Source organism: Carassius gibelio, chromosome A3 (genome assembly GCF_023724105.1).
Source record: "Carassius gibelio isolate Cgi1373 ecotype wild population from Czech Republic chromosome A3, carGib1.2-hapl.c, whole genome shotgun sequence".
Lineage (NCBI taxonomy): Eukaryota > Metazoa > Chordata > Actinopteri > Cypriniformes > Cyprinidae > Carassius > Carassius gibelio.
In genome coordinates, this window is record NC_068373.1 from 15420303 (window position 1) to 15437522 (window position 17220).

Here is a 17220-nt window from a genome sequence, read left to right on the forward strand (position 1 = left end):
ACATTCCCTGATCCCTCTCAAAACACAGTTCTGCAGTTCTAGTGTCACATCTTGTAGGAGTGTCAAAGGGAATCCCATTAGGGACTGGGATCATGATGAAAAAACCTGAACAGAGTTGTTCGAGTCCAGTGAGAGGTTAAAAAACAAGAAGCTGTACACTGCCACACAGAGTTACCATTTATGAGGTCACTGCCGTTCCCGACTATTCTGAACCGGCCTGACCTACATCTTGTTGTCAGCCGGCAGCGGACCTTTGCCTGACATGAGGCCATCTCTGGGCCAAGCAGTCACACTGCTTTTCACTTATAAATAGCTGTTGACATGAGCAAAAACAACTTTACTTTGTCATAGCTTATGTCCTTGCTGAGCATTATGGGTACTTGGCGAGGCGCATTAAATACTCTCCTCTTCTTCTGATCATATGGTACCGCACACAGCTACTATAAATCAATGCACCTGACTTTTAGCCTGACTTAAGCCCAACTGTGTAATCATGGGTCTCCAAAGAATAAAGCTATTCACCCAAAATGATGAAGCTTTAACCTCACATTTCAAAGTGAGATTAACCAGTCCTCTCTGGACAGAAACCTTTTCACTTAAAGGCTAAGTGTGTCATTTTTAATGCTAAAATACTTTCTTCTATCCAAGCTTAATTTATAGACTTAATAAGGCTATTCATAGATTGCCTTCACATAAAACATTTACAAAGCAAATCTGTAGTTTTTAAAACATTGCTTTGTTTGTAGAATCCACCTGATCAAACCTAAATAGCAACACTGTTTCAACCAATGGCATGAGTTTGGGGGCGGGACTAAATTTGCATGCGGATAATTGCATACACATGTATCTGTGCATCAAATCTGTGTAAAATCGTTTTTAATGTAGAAACTCTATGAATATCTTAGCACTAATATTTTATTCTAAATTTATGATAAGTATCCACATATGCCAGTGAAGAAATACGAAATGTGTTATACCAGTTTTATAAATAAATAAAAAATCAATACAAATAAATAGCATTAGAAATGAAACTGTAAAAAAAGTATATATTACTTCTAAATGTGAACTAAAAAAATACCTGCAGTGATGTTTTCTTATTTAAAATAATCATTAGAATGAGGGTAAGCTCAAATTTAGGTTTTTCCTGCAGAAATTTTGAGTGTGTATTTTTTCTGGCTCACATAAATACACATATCTTACTGAATTATTACTGAATGAGGCCCTTTATTTTTGCTTTTACCTTTGGTTAACTGCTAGTGGCAAAGAAATGACACACTTAAGCTTTAAATACAAAGGTTCCAAAACCAGTGGATGAGAAAGCCAGGAGACACTGGTCTGTAAATGGATGACCAGCATGTGTCAGAACTCAGGGAGACCCTCTTAACTCAGCAGTGGTGTTTTCTTGAATAAATCTCCAAAAAGCCTTTGCATCATTCTGCTTGACTCCTGCCCAGACACAGCCGGTGTGCACTCCAAACAGCAAGCTGCAACAAGAACCAAACAGAGAAATGGCAACAGTTTCTGGAGAATGAGAGGGCATCTCTCAGAAGCCAAGCACTGGATAGCACAACACAACAGAGTCAGTCAGGTTTGGACAAAGGACTGTAGAAACATGTTTAAACCACTTTAAACCCTGTGCCATAACGGGCAGAAAAATAAGCAGAATCGTGTTTTTTCATACAGTATATGCATATTTCTAATCTCTAACCAATTTGAAGTTATTCAAGGATGAAAAGCTTATTCCAAAACCAGGGAAAACAGCAGAGCCATCTGACTAATCCACAAGACTGCCGCCTATAATTGAAACATACTGTATGCTCTCATGCAATAATATAATGATTTTAAAACCAATAAAACAAAACAAATTATAGTAATTCAGATCACACTTTACATCTAGGGCAATGCTTATTTATATACTATCATTCTTTGTTTATGTGGGCATGAAACATTTGAGTTATTTTATAACTTTACTTGTATATTTTCTTAAAGCATCCAGCATGAAAAAGTAGTCTATTACAACATACAAAGAAATTGGCCTAGCAATTAGAAGAACACTGCTACAATATTATTGTAATATTAATACTGATGTGAGCTGGTGCTTTAAACAAACTGATATACACCCTTGCCATGAATGACGAATATTCGAAAATACCACAACTGACCAATCAGCATCGAATACTGTAGAAAGCCAAGTAATAACAATAACAAACAACTTGAAATGTTAAAAAGTATTAGTAAACTAACAAAACGGGGTTATTAAAGATAACTAAAACTAAAAACTTTTGTGTGAAAACTAAAAACTAAATGTGTTTACTTACAGTAATTGTTACTTATTTAAAAGTAAAGTAAACATAAAATAAAATATACTTTTAAAAAAATCAGCTATTGGCCAAGGCAACTTTTCTCATTTGTATCTAATTAAACCTGATGTTCTGTATTAAAAATTACTAAAACTGGGAAAAAAAAATAAATGAATAAAAACGATTTAGATTAAGTGAAACCTTAAGCAAATTCAAAATCAATGGTACTAAAACAACTATGGTACCAAAATAACATTAAATGTAAACCTTAAATTTGAATTAAATCTATTCCATTAACATACAGAACCTTATAATGTATTATAATTCTTATTTACCTGTGAATGAAGATCAAATGAAATAGATGTGATTAAACAAACTAGGGTGAATGAGATAACTATCCTACTGTTATATGTGTAATAAGACCACTCATTAAAATGATTTAAAGCATGAAAACAATGAAAATCAGATCAAACGATGCACCACATGTGTTCATTTTATGGCCACTCAACTCTAAAGCTCTCTTTAGACATGTTTAGGAGTTCTCGACAACCTTGTTCTTTTCATCTTCTAGACTCTATCAACCAGCTGTCCGGACAAAACATTCACACTGCTTGTGGTTGAGCTGTTCTCGTTGACTTTAAAGAGCAGACCAAAAGGCAAACTCTCCTCTACATCGGTATCGACTTCAAATTTAGGAACTCTCTGGCAGTTTCAGACCGAATTCAATTGCTCAAGGTGCATCTGGAGAGGAAAATGTAATCTATAGTCATCAATCAGAAGGCTGTTGAGATGCTCAAGAGCTTGCATGGGAATGGCTTCTTTACCCCTGTCATCCAATAGCAGGGCGGCCCAGCAGTGATTATGTTTGGACACACTGGCTCTCATAAATAAGCTCTGCCATCCTGCAAGAGGGAACCTGAAAAGCGACGGGCCCCAGGGAGACATTTAGTGTGCTAACCGAGCCTGCGAGTATACAGAGATAAGGAAGCGGTCTTTTTATGTGCCTGCCAATATTGAGACGGTATGTCATTAAACTCATCACACCTCCAAATCGCAGCTGTAATATGCAGTAACATTTTAAATGGACTGGTAAATATGGGATCTTGGTAGGTAAGGTTGTTCTGAGATGATAAGTATGCATTTGTGAAATCTGTCATTTAGCTGAGACGTTTATCCAAAGTGATTTATAGAAGGACATTTCCACGGTCGGTCCCCCGGAGCAGCTCACTGGCCACACAAAAGGAGAACCACACAATTAACCACCACACAGCTTCAACAACACAACTGTGCTGTCTTTCTCATTGCTGTCTAAGAGCTCAAATATACACATTCAAAAAATACATTATGAGTCCAAATGAAGATTGCCCTTGTGTTCAGTTTTGTTTTCTTTATGAGTCTTGTTTTCTTAAAAATGATCAAAATTGAGATTAAGCTCAAAACACGAAAAAAAATATCAGCTAAAGGTGTAAGAAAAATAAACAAGTTTATTTTTGTCATAGTTTTTCTTGATTTACGATACGATACGATACAATTACAAAACATTATCACATGGACAAGAGACAGACCAGATTTATATAATCACAATAAAAAAATAAAAAAATAAACACTTGACGGCTCCGTTACAGATTAAATTTTTGTGTAACTTATTCAACCCTAATATAGCTTGGAGTACAAAGGAATACTTTAGTCTAATTCAGTTATATCTTGGAACATTATAACGTTGATTGATGGCAACAATACAATACAATCTAAGCTGAAACTCACTTAATTTTGATATGTTGTTCAGTAAACATAATATCTACTGTCATTTTGCTTCTTAAGTTAATATATCTTCATTAAAGAAAGTTTAGATATTAGTACTGGGGAAAAAAAAGAAAAAATATTAAGTAAAAATTTACTTGCTTGCAGTGTACTTTAATGTAAATGAAAATCCTAAAAGTAATTTCTTGTAAATGAACCTTAAAGGAGTAATTCAGCACTGGCAAGATGGGATAGAAGAATATCTTGGTGCTAAATTGGATACAAAAATGCATAAAAGTATAAAAATGTCATCTTGCAGACTTTTACTAATAAATAAAAAGGGACACCTCGGTGTAAGTAACCTGCATTTACCTCTGTTAAACTGCAACACATTGTTGACTTGCACAGTAACAATACAAAGCTTATAAAACATTTGTGAATGACACTGTAAGAAAATACACTTTCATGAATGGTGTCTTAACATATAGTACTTAACTTTAAGTTAAATGTCAAATTAGGAGTTCTATTTAAAGTAAAAGTACAATTTAATTGACAACATTTCTAATAATGCTTCAGGACGTGTACTTTACAGGAATATTAACCAAGTCTAATATCATAAAACATACTTTGGACTCATTTGCATGAGCAAATTGCTTAAGCATCTTTAAATACATTCAAGATGATAATAAAGTCTATAGCAGATGAGGTTTCAGCATACAGTATTTAGTTACAGTAAAGAGCATTTTAGTTAGAGTACAACTGGCATTATAAACTGCATCAAAGTATATCAGATGTGTTTGTCAGTATATCTAACATTATACTTTGGATATATTTCTAGTTACCGCATTACGTGTGTCACTTATGTGTCTTAAATGTAGGCTGAGAAATGGAAATGGTGAATTTAACCCTATTACATGTTGAAATAAAATGAGGTTGCAATACACTGTTCCAGAATAATACATTAAATAAACACTTGAAGTGTATATTAGGGAGAAACTCTGAAAGCATGTTATGTTGATAATAAGTACTCTGTACGCCTGATTGCACTTTTTTCCCACGAGTATTTAAGCACATGATCATCTCATTCAGTCCTTTAGATCATGAGTAAAACTAAAAATGTAATATATATATTTTTTACAACTGCAATAACTGTCACATTTATGCTTAATACAGCAATAATACAGAAGAGATTTGAAAGCACAAATGATACCCTAACTGAAGTCATATCTATCAGAAAGAAACAGTCTTTTCCTACCAGATTTAACACAGAAGGTGTCATACTGAGCCAGTGATATTAATTGTTTTTCCAGTCTATTGACGTAGGAACCTATTGTCTCAGACACTGAGAGTGAATCCACATACAAATTTGTTTTCACCCTAGAAAGGCTTATCTTGTTTTGACATTTGAAAAAATGAAACATATCAGTAAATAACTCAGTGAATATTGAATCCGCAATAAATTAAGTACCGTCTCTCATGTCTAGTGGGATCAGTGTATCGTGATACACTTCAGAAAGTCTGAGGGAGAAGGAGGGAGCAGGGGGGAAATGACTCTTTCTTGAAGATATATTGAACAAAACAGCATCTCTCTGATATAAGGCCTCAGGCTTTTTATATGAATCAACCAAGCAAGGCTACCGCTAACAAGTCTAGATTTCTGGGCAGCAGCTCTGAAATTTTACAGTGCCTCTGTGGGATCCCAAACTACAGAATGCGTCTGAAGTCCACAGTAATGTCAGGTCTAGCTTCTTCTTCAACAGAGATACAAAAAAAAAAAAAAAAAAAAAAAAAAAAAAAAAATTGTGGATTGCATCTATGTGTCAAACAAAGGCCTGATCATTTGCACACAATTCTCAGCTGTGGTTTAAATGTGCTTTGAAAACTTTTGTTCACTTAGGTCTGACTATGGCTAAAGAAATATCAATTAGACATTCCATACAACTCAAAATAATAAAAAAACATATGAACAAGTTTTAGCTTAAGATGCATGCTGCAGCTTTCGGAATCAGCTAAACCATGATAATCATCCACAATTGATCTTTTTCTTTCTTATATATATATATATATATATATATATATATATATATATATATATATATATATATATATATATATATATTATGGTATATAATATATACATATATTAAAGCTTTTAATGCACTAATAAAAATAAAATGATGCCTCATGCTCATACTCTGCATTCATGATACAGAAAGAAACCAGTGATGGCTTTTCTAGCCCTTTCTAGGATGTAGCACATATGAAGCACGAGCATCAGCTGGAATTTCACTGCAACGTGTATTAATTACTCCATAGCAATAACGCCCAGACAGTGACATCTCAGCATGTCCTCGGGACTCAGCATTCAAATCACATGGAAGGGTCGGTACATTTACAGAGCTAAGTGTGTGAGAAAGTTCCACTGGAGTCTGAGTAACAAAGCGTTCAGGCCCGGATGGGGAGTAATTGTCACTGGGTGACTAATCCGGGCGGAACTGTAGTGTGGGAAATATTTCCGCCCGGACCAATTTAAGTGAAACATAAGTTCTGTTCCGGTTGGCCCAAGGCGGGGAAATTATCCAAAATACATGTCAGGTGTGGGAAGAGGACGTGTTGGAAACCGATTGGAGGATCGGGAAGGATGCAGTGATATAAAAGGGGCTGGTTTATGAACAGGAGGAGGTTTTTGTTCTGCTGTTGTTCCACGGGATACGGAAGTGGCTGGTGTGGCGTGGATGTTGCGATTTACGGGCTGCAACGGAGAATCCAAGGAAAATGGATATTGGAAGTGCGGAGGAAGTTAAGTGATCGACCTTTTGTATGTTGTGTTTACCTCTTATTGTGGATTGAGTTGAAGGAGCGATCCTACGTTTGGAAGGCCCCTGAGTGAAGGAGATCATTGAATTCGTGTTGGGAGAGGACAACACTGTGCACTGGTGGGTGAAGACTTGACGAACATTTCTTGTATATTGTGGAGAGTGAATGACGGATGTGGAGGGAGACTAACCGCCTTTAAGAAAGGATTCCGACTGCATATCTCTCCGTAGCAGTGGAAAATCCCCCCCCCTCTTGTGTTGATCTGATAATCCTCAGTGCTTGTGTGTTTACTCAGTGTTGATAGTAGTGCCTTGCGTTGGAGATCGCTGGGAAAGACGGAGAGACTCCGGTGTACGATATATCTGCCTGCTGTGGTCTGCCCTCCTGCCTTTGTCCATCTGACCCGCCCTGTCAGGACTCTGAGCCCGAAACGGGAATACACCACCGATCTTCTTTCACTGAGTGTGTGGAGTGTGGTGAGTGCTGCTATATTGAAGTGTACACACGAGAAGAATTGTAGTGTCTTTGTGGTGTGTGGTGTTTGTCCGTGGTTGTGTCCCTGGTCGTAGGAAGAGGCCTGACGGAGAGGAGTAGTGTATTGGTGGCAACCACAGTCTTTACCTTAAGTAAGCTGGAGCTCGGACGTGTTGGAGGCACCTCTGGAGGAGGTTGGATGTCGTTGCCCACGCAGCAATCCCTGTAAGCTTTTAAATCAAAGCCTTATCCTTTTTTATCCATGTGACGTTGTGTCCTTGGCCCTGTCGGCAACCACCGGCCTTGTGCGTGTCGTCTGTGCTGTTTATTTGACGAGGGAAGCGAAGGACAACAGCCGATCCTCCCCCGTGTGCCCCCTTGTCAAGCTGGGCGGGAAGCCCAGTATTGTTTGCAGTTTCAACTGTAAGGCCCACCAGCCGTCAGTCATCGACTAAACCCGTATCTGCTTGGAATACAGACCTCTGAATATCTTCAGTGGTGAGTAGCGCATTAACAGCCCAGCCCCGTGAATACTCACCTGTGTATTGAACCCTGTACTTACATTGAGAGCTAGAACCCCTGCACGCTAACAGCTCAGCCCTGTGAATACTTACCTGTGTATCGAACACTGTACTTACCTGAGAGCTAGAACCCCTGCACGCTAACAGCCCAGCCCTGTGAATACCCACCTGTGTATGGAACACTGTATTTACATTGAGAGCTAGAACCCCTGCACGCTAACAGCTCAGCCCTGTGAATACTTACCTGTGTATCGAACACTGTACTTACCTGAGAGCTAGAACCCCTGCACGCTAACAGCCCAGCCCTGTGAATACTTACCTGTGTATCGAACACTGTACTTACCTGAGGGCTAGAACCCCTGCACGCTAACAGCCCAGCCCTGTGAATACCCACCTGTGTATCGAACACTGTATTTACCTGAGAGCTAGAACCCCTGCACGCTAACAGCCCAGCCCTGTGAATACTTACCTGTGTATCGAACACTGTACTTACCTGAGAGCTAGAACCCCTGCACGCTAACAGCCCAGCCCTGTGAATACCCACCTGTGTATCGAACACTGTATTTACCTGAGAGCTAGAACCCCTGCACGCTAACAGCCCAGCCCTTTGAATACTTACCTGTGTATGGAACACTGTACTTACTTGAGAGCTAGAACCCCTGCACGCTAACAGCTTAGCCCTGTGAATACTCACCTGTGTATTGAACTCTGTATTTACCTGAGAGCTAGAACCCCTGCACGTCAACTGCCTAGCTCTTGCTTTAAACTTACCTGGAGTGGAGTCGGCGGGAAATTAAGGGCTGAAGTGGAGTGTTGTCGAGGAAGGGCTGAAGAGGAGTGTTCTTGAGACTGGAATCCGTATTTGTGGATAAAGAATAGTTCGAGTCATCATTAGTTTTAAAGTTTCCTTACCCCTTTCCCCAAACTTTTAAACAAATAAAATTGTTACATTTTAATCTTGGTTGTCCGTCCATTCATTGGGGTGTTGTGGGACCTCCTCGAGGTGGAAGTTAGAGGGAGGAGCGAGACCCGTTGAATTGGTGGTCCGCTCCGGCCTGTGACAGATTTTGGCGTAGTCGGCAGGGTTCCACCTCGAGTTGAGCGACCGCGGCTCCCCAATGGGCGGACGAGGCAGTGCCTGAGGCCCCACCCCGAGTCATGCCCATTTTCTTGGGAGCCCCCTGGGCACCGAAGTATGGAGGGCCGGGATCTGAGATACGGCTGTCGGATTGGAAAGCCCAGGTCGAATATCTGGCTGGGATTCAAGGATTGAGCGCCCCCCAGAAACTGCAGTTTGTGATAAATTCCCTAGAGGGGGAGGCCCAACGGGAAGTCCAGGCTGCCCCAGAGACAGTCCGAGCTACTGCACAAGATGTGTTGGACTTCCTCACAGGAATATATGGGGATGCAACCCCAGTAGCGGTCCTTCGGGCCCAGTTTTTCAATTGCAAGCAAGGGCAGCAACAATCCTTAAGGGCCTTCACACTAAGGTTGCGGGAGCAGTTCATCAGGCTGCGAGGTAAGCGGGACCATGGCTTGGGAGAGGGGGAGACTCTCTTACGAGACCAGTTCCTGTTGGGGCTGCGAGAGGGCCCAGTTCGTCAGAGTCTACGTGTTCAATTTCGTAGAGACCCAGCTATGACGTTTGAAGACCTGAGAGCCGAGGCTCTGGCCCTAGAAGCGGATCAGGTGGGAGTGGTGGATTCCCCAGTGTGTGCGGCAGTGAGTGGAGAAGTGGCAGCTGCCTCTGGAACAGGGGATTGGAAACAGGCCTTACGTTCTGAGCTCTTGAAGGATGTCCGAGAGCAGATGGCAGAGTTATCTAAAACCCTCCTAGAAGAGATGCGACGAGGCCCCCAACGCTTACCACCAATGTCACGGGAGCGGTCGCATTCCGAGGGAAGACGAGGTCTGGAGAGACGTCCAGTACGGGAAGCCCGGGCCCGTTTTCAGTGGGACGAACAGGGATGCCCCATTTGTAATCGGTGTGGTGAGCCAGGGCATTATAGTCGCCAATGCGGCTCTCGACGGGGTTCCGAAGGGGATTTTTAGGTCGGCCGGCCACTGTGGGTCAAGTGGCTGGGACCTCTGTGAGTGACCCAAATTGGATGAGCGCCCCCAGGAATCAGCTGATCGGGCATAGCCCAGTGGTAGAGGTACGGATCCGTGGGGTGAAGATACGATGTCTGGTAGACACTGGGTCTCAAGTCACCTTAGTCTCAGAGAGCCTGTCCAAGGAGCTGTTTCAGGGTAGCCAGGTACAGGGAACAGAAGCACCCTGGCTGACCTTACGAGGGGCTAATGGACTGGAGATCCCCTATGTCGGATATCTAGTTACAGATTTGGAGATTAATGGAATCACTGTGCCCCAGAAGGGGGTCGTTATTGTCAGAGATCATTGTCTAGGAATCCAAAAAGCCCTGTTGGGGATGAACGTAATTGCAGACTGCTGGGAGGAGTTGTTTCAGGCTAGGCCTAAGAAGACCCTACCACCGGCAGAAAGACAAGAATGGGAAAGGATAGAGGCCGATTGTCGTCGGGTACACATGGCCAAGGCACGGGGGAGTCAAGAAGGTATCGGGCGGGTTGCCTGCCGATACGCAGTATCTATACCGGCAAGGAGTGAGGCCATTGTCTGGGCAAGAGTACCATCGTACGAGTGCGGGTCGTCAGGCTGGGTGCTGGTCGAGCCCCATATGGACTGCCAGAGTGTAGCAGTGGCCCATGGATTGGCAGTGGTTCGCCGAGGCCGAGTCCCGGTGAAGATACGGAACGAGAACCCTTACCCTGTCAATTTACATCGTCACCAGCGGTTGGTCCTGGTGACCATGGTGGATGCCCACCAGGTGCGAGAGGGCCGGGAAGTCAGCTTCCGGCAGGTGTGTCCTACGGTCGTAGAAGTGACCTTGGCTCAGGTGGACTTATCCCTGGAACAGCTCGGAAATGAGGTGCCTGTTCACCTGACCAGAGAGTCCCTGCAGGGAGAAGGGCTAGAGGAAAGCCAGAGTAAACAATTGCAGGATCTCCTTACCAAGTGGCAACATGTGTTCTCCAGACATGATGAGGACTATGGCTGTACCGGTGTAGTGAAACATCAGATCCCCACTGGCGATGCCCTGCCTAGTCGTGAGAGATACCGTCCAGTACCACCCACTCTGTATTCGGAGGTTCGTACTCTGCTGCAGGGAATGTTGGACAAGGGGATTGTCCGGGAGAGCAGTAGCCCATGGGCGGCCCCGATTGTCCTCGTCCAGAAGAAGACGGGAGCTTGGAGATTTTGTGTAGACTATCGGAAATTAAATCAAGTCACAAAGAAAGATGCTTTTCCACTGCCGCGGATAGAGGACTCTCTTGCCAGCCTGACACGGTCTGTATGGTACTCCACTTTGGATCTTGCGAGTGGGTATTGGCAAGTCCAGGTCGAGGGGGTCGACCGAGAGAAGACTGCTTTCACCACTCCCTTTGGGCTTTTTGAGTGGGACCGTATGCCCTTTGGCCTATGTAATGCACCGGCCACGTTCCAACGGCTGATGCAGCGGTGTCTGGGTGGCCAGTTGGTGGACTCTACGCTGGTATATCTAGATGATGTCATCGTCTATTCCCCAGATTTTGAGTCCCATCTGCGACATCTGGAGGATGTGTTTCGGGCCATGGAGCAGTATGGGTTGAAGCTGCAGCCAGAGAAGTGCCACCTGTTGAGGAAGGAGGTGAAGTTTCTGGGCCATTGTGTGAGTGCCTCGGGGGTCTCGGTGGATCCCGAGAAGGTGGCGGCTGTGCAGGGCTGGGAGGCACCGAAAACCGTGAGGCAAGTTCGGTCCTTTTTGGGCTTCGTCGGATACTATCGGCGATTCATCAAGGATTTTTCAAAAATTGCCAAACCCTTGAATCAGCTGTTGGCAGGGACTGGGCGTCCTCGCGGCCGTGGGTCTCCCTCCATTGCTTGGAGCCCGGTGTGTGAATCGGCGTTTCAAAGGCTGAAGCAAGAGCTGCTCCAGGCTCCAATCTTGGGCTATGCGGATTATTCACAACCTTTCATCTTGTACACAGACGCCAGTAACCTCGGGCTTGGGGCGGTGTTAGCTCAGCAGCAGCAAGGGGTAGAGCGAGTGATCGCCTATGCTAGCCGAAGCCTCCACCCGGCAGAGAGGAATGATTCGAATTACAGTTCATTTAAGCTGGAGTTGCTGGCTTTGAAGTGGGCCCTGAGTGAAAAATTCAAAGATTACTTATGGGGTGCTAAAGTACAGGTGATAACAGATAACAACCCCTTGGTCCACTTACAGACGGCAAAGCTGGGGGCAGTGGAGCAAAGATGGGTGGCCCAGCTGGCCAACTTCGACTACCAGGATCCAATATCGGCCAGGCCGAGAGCACACAAATGCCGACGTCTTGTCCAGACTCCCGGAGGCACATCAGATGGAGAGTGAACGAGAGTTACCGATAGGCCCGGAGGAAGGGCTGACAGTGGGGGTTGTAGAGGTACCGGGGGCTCCGCAGGAGGCTGTGCCAGTGAGTTGGGGCTGGGACCTGCAACGATGGAGGGAGCGTCAAGAGGAGGACCAGGATTTGAGAATGCTAGGTCATTGGTTAAGACGGAGGAGGGGGCCAACGAAGGTGGAATGGCGAGCCCAGACTCACAAGGTGAGGAAGTTGTTGGGGCAGTGGGCACGCCTTGGCTTGAGAGATGGGGTGATGTGCAGGACGATTAAAGACCCGAAGTCGGGAGAGGAGGTCCGCCAGGTGTTGGTGCCAGGGGGCCAGGTGCAGGCTTTGTTAGAGGCCTACCATACACAATTGGGGCATCAGGGGAATGAGAGGACGTTGTCGCTTCTGCGGCGACATTTCTACTGGCCCGGGATGGAGGCCGCTGTGAGTTTGTTCATTCAAGCATGCCCTCGATGTACCCTGTTTAAGGCTCGGAAGGAGGTGAAGGCCCCGATGGTTCCGATACAGGCCGGGGCCCCGTTGCATATCCTGGCCATGGATTATCTAACCTTGGGCAGGCCCATGGACCGCTACCAAAACATCTTGGTGGTCACCGACCTGTTTACCAAGTATGCTTGGGCCATCCCGACTTTGGATCAGACAGCCAACGTGACCGCCACCGCTTTATGGAGGGCAGTGATTCAGCCTTTCGGATGCCCAGAATTCTTGCACAGTGACCAGGGGCCGAACTTTGAGTCCAGAGTGATCAGGGAGTTGTGTCGGGTGTATGGATGTACTAAGACCCATACTACCCCCTACCATCCCCAAGGGAATGGGTGCTGCGAACGCTTCAACCAGACTCTGTTGAGCCTACTGGGTACGCTGGACCAGGAACGTCAGAACGATTGGGTGAGTAACCTTCCTGCACTGGTCCAGGCCTATAACAACAGCGTCCACAGCACTACGGGGTACGCTCCGACCTACCTGATGTTCGGGAGACATGTGCGGTTGCCGACAGACTTGGTATTGGGGGTGGCCACGTTGGAAGAGACCTTGAGTTTGACCGAGTGGGTAAGATGCCACCACCAGCGCCTTCACTCTGCCTATGAGCAAGTCTCGGGGAGGATAAATGCTGCCGCAATTAAGAACAAACAGATATATGATCGGACGGCCAGAGAAGCCCCGTTGTTACCAGGAGAGAGAGTGCTGGTACGGGACAACCGGCGACAGGGGAAAGGGAAGTTGAGTGACCGTTGGGAGTCTGTTCCATATGTGGTGCAGCACCAGCAGCGGCTGGGGCAGCCGGTCTATGTACTTCGACCTGAGGGGAAGGCTGGACCAGAACGGGTATTACATCGCAACTTGATTCGGCCATGCCCGAACTACCCTAGACCTCCCCTAGAGGCATTACCAGCTCCGACTGTGTGCGCTCCGCCGTTGCAAGCATGGGCCATAGTTCCGAGGCTCCCAGAGGCTGAACCAAGGGGACTGGACCCCGGATCACCACCTAGACGGTCCCAACGAGAGAACCAAGGACGGCCCCCCGAGAGGTATGGGGATTGGGTTGAACAACCACGTTCTAGGGACTAGAACGATTTGGCGGGGGAGGATGTCACTGGGTGACTAATCCGGGCGGAACTGTAGTGTGGGAAATATTTCCGCCCGGACCAATTTAAGTGAAACATAAGTTCTGTTCCGGTTGGCCCAAGGCGGGGAAATTATCCAAAATACATGTCAGGTGTGGGAAGAGGACGTGTTGGAAACCGATTGGAGGATCGGGAAGGATGCAGTGATATAAAAGGGGCTGGTTTATGAACAGGAGGAGGTTTTTGTTCTGCTGTTGTTCCACGGGATACGGAAGTGGCTGGTGTGGCGTGGATGTTGCGATTTACGGGCTGCAACGGAGAATCCAAGGAAAATGGATATTGGAAGTGCGGAGGAAGTTAAGTGATCGACCTTTTGTATGTTGTGTTTACCTCTTATTGTGGATTGAGTTGAAGGAGCGATCCTACGTTTGGAAGGCCCCTGAGTGAAGGAGATCATTGAATTCGTGTTGGGAGAGGACAACACTGTGCACTGGTGGGTGAAGACTTGACGAACATTTCTTGTATATTGTGGAGAGTGAATGACGGATGTGGAGGGAGACTAACCGCCTTTAAGAAAGGATTCCGACTGCATATCTCTCCGTAGCAGTGGAAAATCCCCCCCCCTCTTGTGTTGATCTGATAATCCTCAGTGCTTGTGTGTTTACTCAGTGTTGATAGTAGTGCCTTGCGTTGGAGATCGCTGGGAAAGACGGAGAGACTCCGGTGTACGATATATCTGCCTGCTGTGGTCTGCCCTCCTGCCTTTGTCCATCTGACCCGCCCTGTCAGGACTCTGAGCCCGAAACGGGAATACACCACCGATCTTCTTTCACTGAGTGTGTGGAGTGTGGTGAGTGCTGCTATATTGAAGTGTACACACGAGAAGAATTGTAGTGCCTTTGTGGTGTGTGGTGTTTGTCCGTGGTTGTGTCCCTGGTCGTAGGAAGAGGCCTGACGGAGAGGAGTAGTGAATTGGTGGCAACCACAGTCTTTACCTTAAGTAAGCTGGAGCTCGGACGTGTTGGAGGCACCTCTGGAGGAGGTTGGATGTCGTTGCCCACGCAGCAATCCCTGTAAGCTTTTAAATCAAAGCCTTATCCTTTTTTATCCATGTGACGTTGTGTCCTTGGCCCTGTCGGCAACCACCGGCCTTGTGCGTGTCGCCTGTGCTGTTTATTTGACGAGGGAAGCGAAGGACAACAGCCGATCCTCCCCCGTGTGCCCCCTTGTCAAGCTGGGCGGGAAGCCCAGTATTGTTTGCAGTTTCAACTGTAAGGCCCACCAGCCGTCAGTCATCGACTAAACCCGTATCTGCTTGGAATACAGACCTCTGAATATCTTCAGTGGTGAGTAGCGCATTAACAGCCCAGCCCCGTGAATACTCACCTGTGTATTGAACCCTGTACTTACATTGAGAGCTAGAACCCCTGCACGCTAACAGCTCAGCCCTGTGAATACTTACCTGTGTATCGAACACTGTACTTACCTGAGAGCTAGAACCCCTGCACACTAACAGCCCAGCCCTGTGAATACCCACCTGTGTATGGAACACTGTATTTACATTGAGAGCTAGAACCCCTGCACGCTAACAGCTCAGCCCTGTGAATACTTACCTGTGTATCGAACACTGTACTTACCTGAGAGCTAGAACCCCTGCACGCTAACAGCCCAGCCCTGTGAATACTTACCTGTGTATCGAACACTGTACTTACCTGAGGGCTAGAACCCCTGCACGCTAACAGCCCAGCCCTGTGAATACCCACCTGTGTATCGAACACTGTATTTACCTGAGATCTAGAACCCCTGCACGCTAACAGCCCAGCCCTGTGAATACTTACCTGTGTATCGAACACTGTATTTACCTGAGAGCTAGAACCCCTGCACGCTAACAGCCCAGCCCTGTGAATACTTACCTGTGTATCGAACACTGTACTTACCTGAGAGCTAGAACCCCTGCACGCTAACAGCCCAGCCCTGTGAATACCCACCTGTGTATCGAACACTGTATTTACCTGAGAGCTAGAACCCCTGCACGCTAACAGCCCAGCCCTTTGAATACTTACCTGTGTATGGAACACTGTACTTACTTGAGAGCTAGAACCCCTGCACGCTAACAGCTTAGCCCTGTGAATACTCACCTGTGTATTGAACTCTGTATTTACCTGAGAGCTAGAACCCCTGCACGTCAACTGCCTAGCTCTTGCTTTAAACTTACCTGGAGTGGAGTCGGCGGGAAATTAAGGGCTGAAGTGGAGTGTTGTCGAGGAAGGGCTGAAGAGGAGTGTTCTTGAGACTGGAATCCGTATTTGTGGATAAAGAATAGTTCGAGTCATCATTAGTTTTAAAGTTTCCTTACCCCTTTCCCCAAACTTTTAAACAAATAAAATTGTTACATTTTAATCTTGGTTGTCCGTCCATTCATTGGGGTGTTGTGGGACCTCCTCGAGGTGGAAGTTAGAGGGAGGAGCGAGACCCGTTGAATTGGTGGTCCGCTCCGGCCTGTGACATAATGTCCACCTTCTGACACCATAGCTGCAGGCCACAGACAAAAGACTCCCTGTCAGCCGCAAAACTTCTGCAGTGTCACCGGAGAAACCCAATTACTTTCCTACCATTGCCCAGCTCATCCCCTTCTGCCCAATCTGCTTCATGATGAGGAATGACAGCAACATGGGAGATCCTTTATACAAAAGGAGAACTAGTGATCGATCCAACTTCTCTCCAATTAACAGCAAGGTAACTGTCTCTCTGGGGTCCCTTGAAAATGTTGCCAATTAGAGCTGGATGGCAGATGCTCAAGGGCACTTTCAACATAGACCTGCGTCTCAAATTTGTTTAGAAATGCAGAGGCTGTTATTCAATTTCGCTCCCTCTTAATACCTCATGCCTCTTCACACATCGCTTATCTGGGGAATTGCGATTAACAGAGACGTCTAGCGCGCACAGGGTTACCGACTGCAGTCTAAAGGCCTTCCAATATTCAGTCCATATCGGCTTTTGTTTATTCCACCGCTTCAGGTACTGCAGCACTGCCTCGCTCACACAGCGCTTGTTCCAGCTGTAATGAAACGGCAACAGAGGAACGCTACCGAATGCTTATTTCCCACTGACCTTAAAAATGCAGACGGGCAGCACTGAATCTATATTTAAAGTAAACATGGGATGCATGTGGCGTTCGCTTTTTTACTCTCCGCCTTTGACACTATCTCCAAGGCCCGTTTTTCTGAAGCAAATGTGCAGTTTAATCCAGGGTTTGTGCGATTTATATAACCCCTGGCCTAATCACAGCCCTCGCTCGCAAGTCTTTTTCGACATACGATAGAGAGCTTGGCCGTAGCTGGTTATTAACAATGCACT

General features: G+C 45.6%; 3 long non-coding RNA genes across 4 annotated transcripts; 1 reads left to right on the forward strand and 2 right to left on the reverse strand.

The window, feature by feature from the left end:
• The first annotated feature begins 6510 nt into the window (after positions 1-6510).
• LOC127948836 (uncharacterized) lies at positions 6511-8808 on the forward strand. Its single transcript, XR_008152205.1, has 2 exons — positions 6511-6976; positions 7153-8808. It is a non-coding gene; the product is annotated as an uncharacterized LOC127948836 (long non-coding RNA).
• LOC127948842 (uncharacterized) lies at positions 7889-8900 on the reverse strand. Its single transcript, XR_008152206.1, has 3 exons — positions 8571-8900; positions 8247-8420; positions 7889-8020 (listed from the first exon to the last, which is right to left on the reverse strand). It is a non-coding gene; the product is annotated as an uncharacterized LOC127948842 (long non-coding RNA).
• Positions 8901-15158: 6258 nt separating this feature from the next.
• On the reverse strand, positions 15159-16367 carry LOC127948846 (uncharacterized). 2 transcript variants are annotated; one of them, XR_008152207.1, is made up of 3 exons: positions 16026-16367; positions 15726-15875; positions 15159-15349 (listed from the first exon to the last, which is right to left on the reverse strand). It is a non-coding gene; the product is annotated as an uncharacterized LOC127948846 (long non-coding RNA). The 2 variants fall into 2 exon arrangements; XR_008152208.1 differs by lacking the exon at positions 15159-15349 and adding an exon at positions 15390-15500.
• Between the last annotated feature and the right edge of the window lie 853 nt (positions 16368-17220).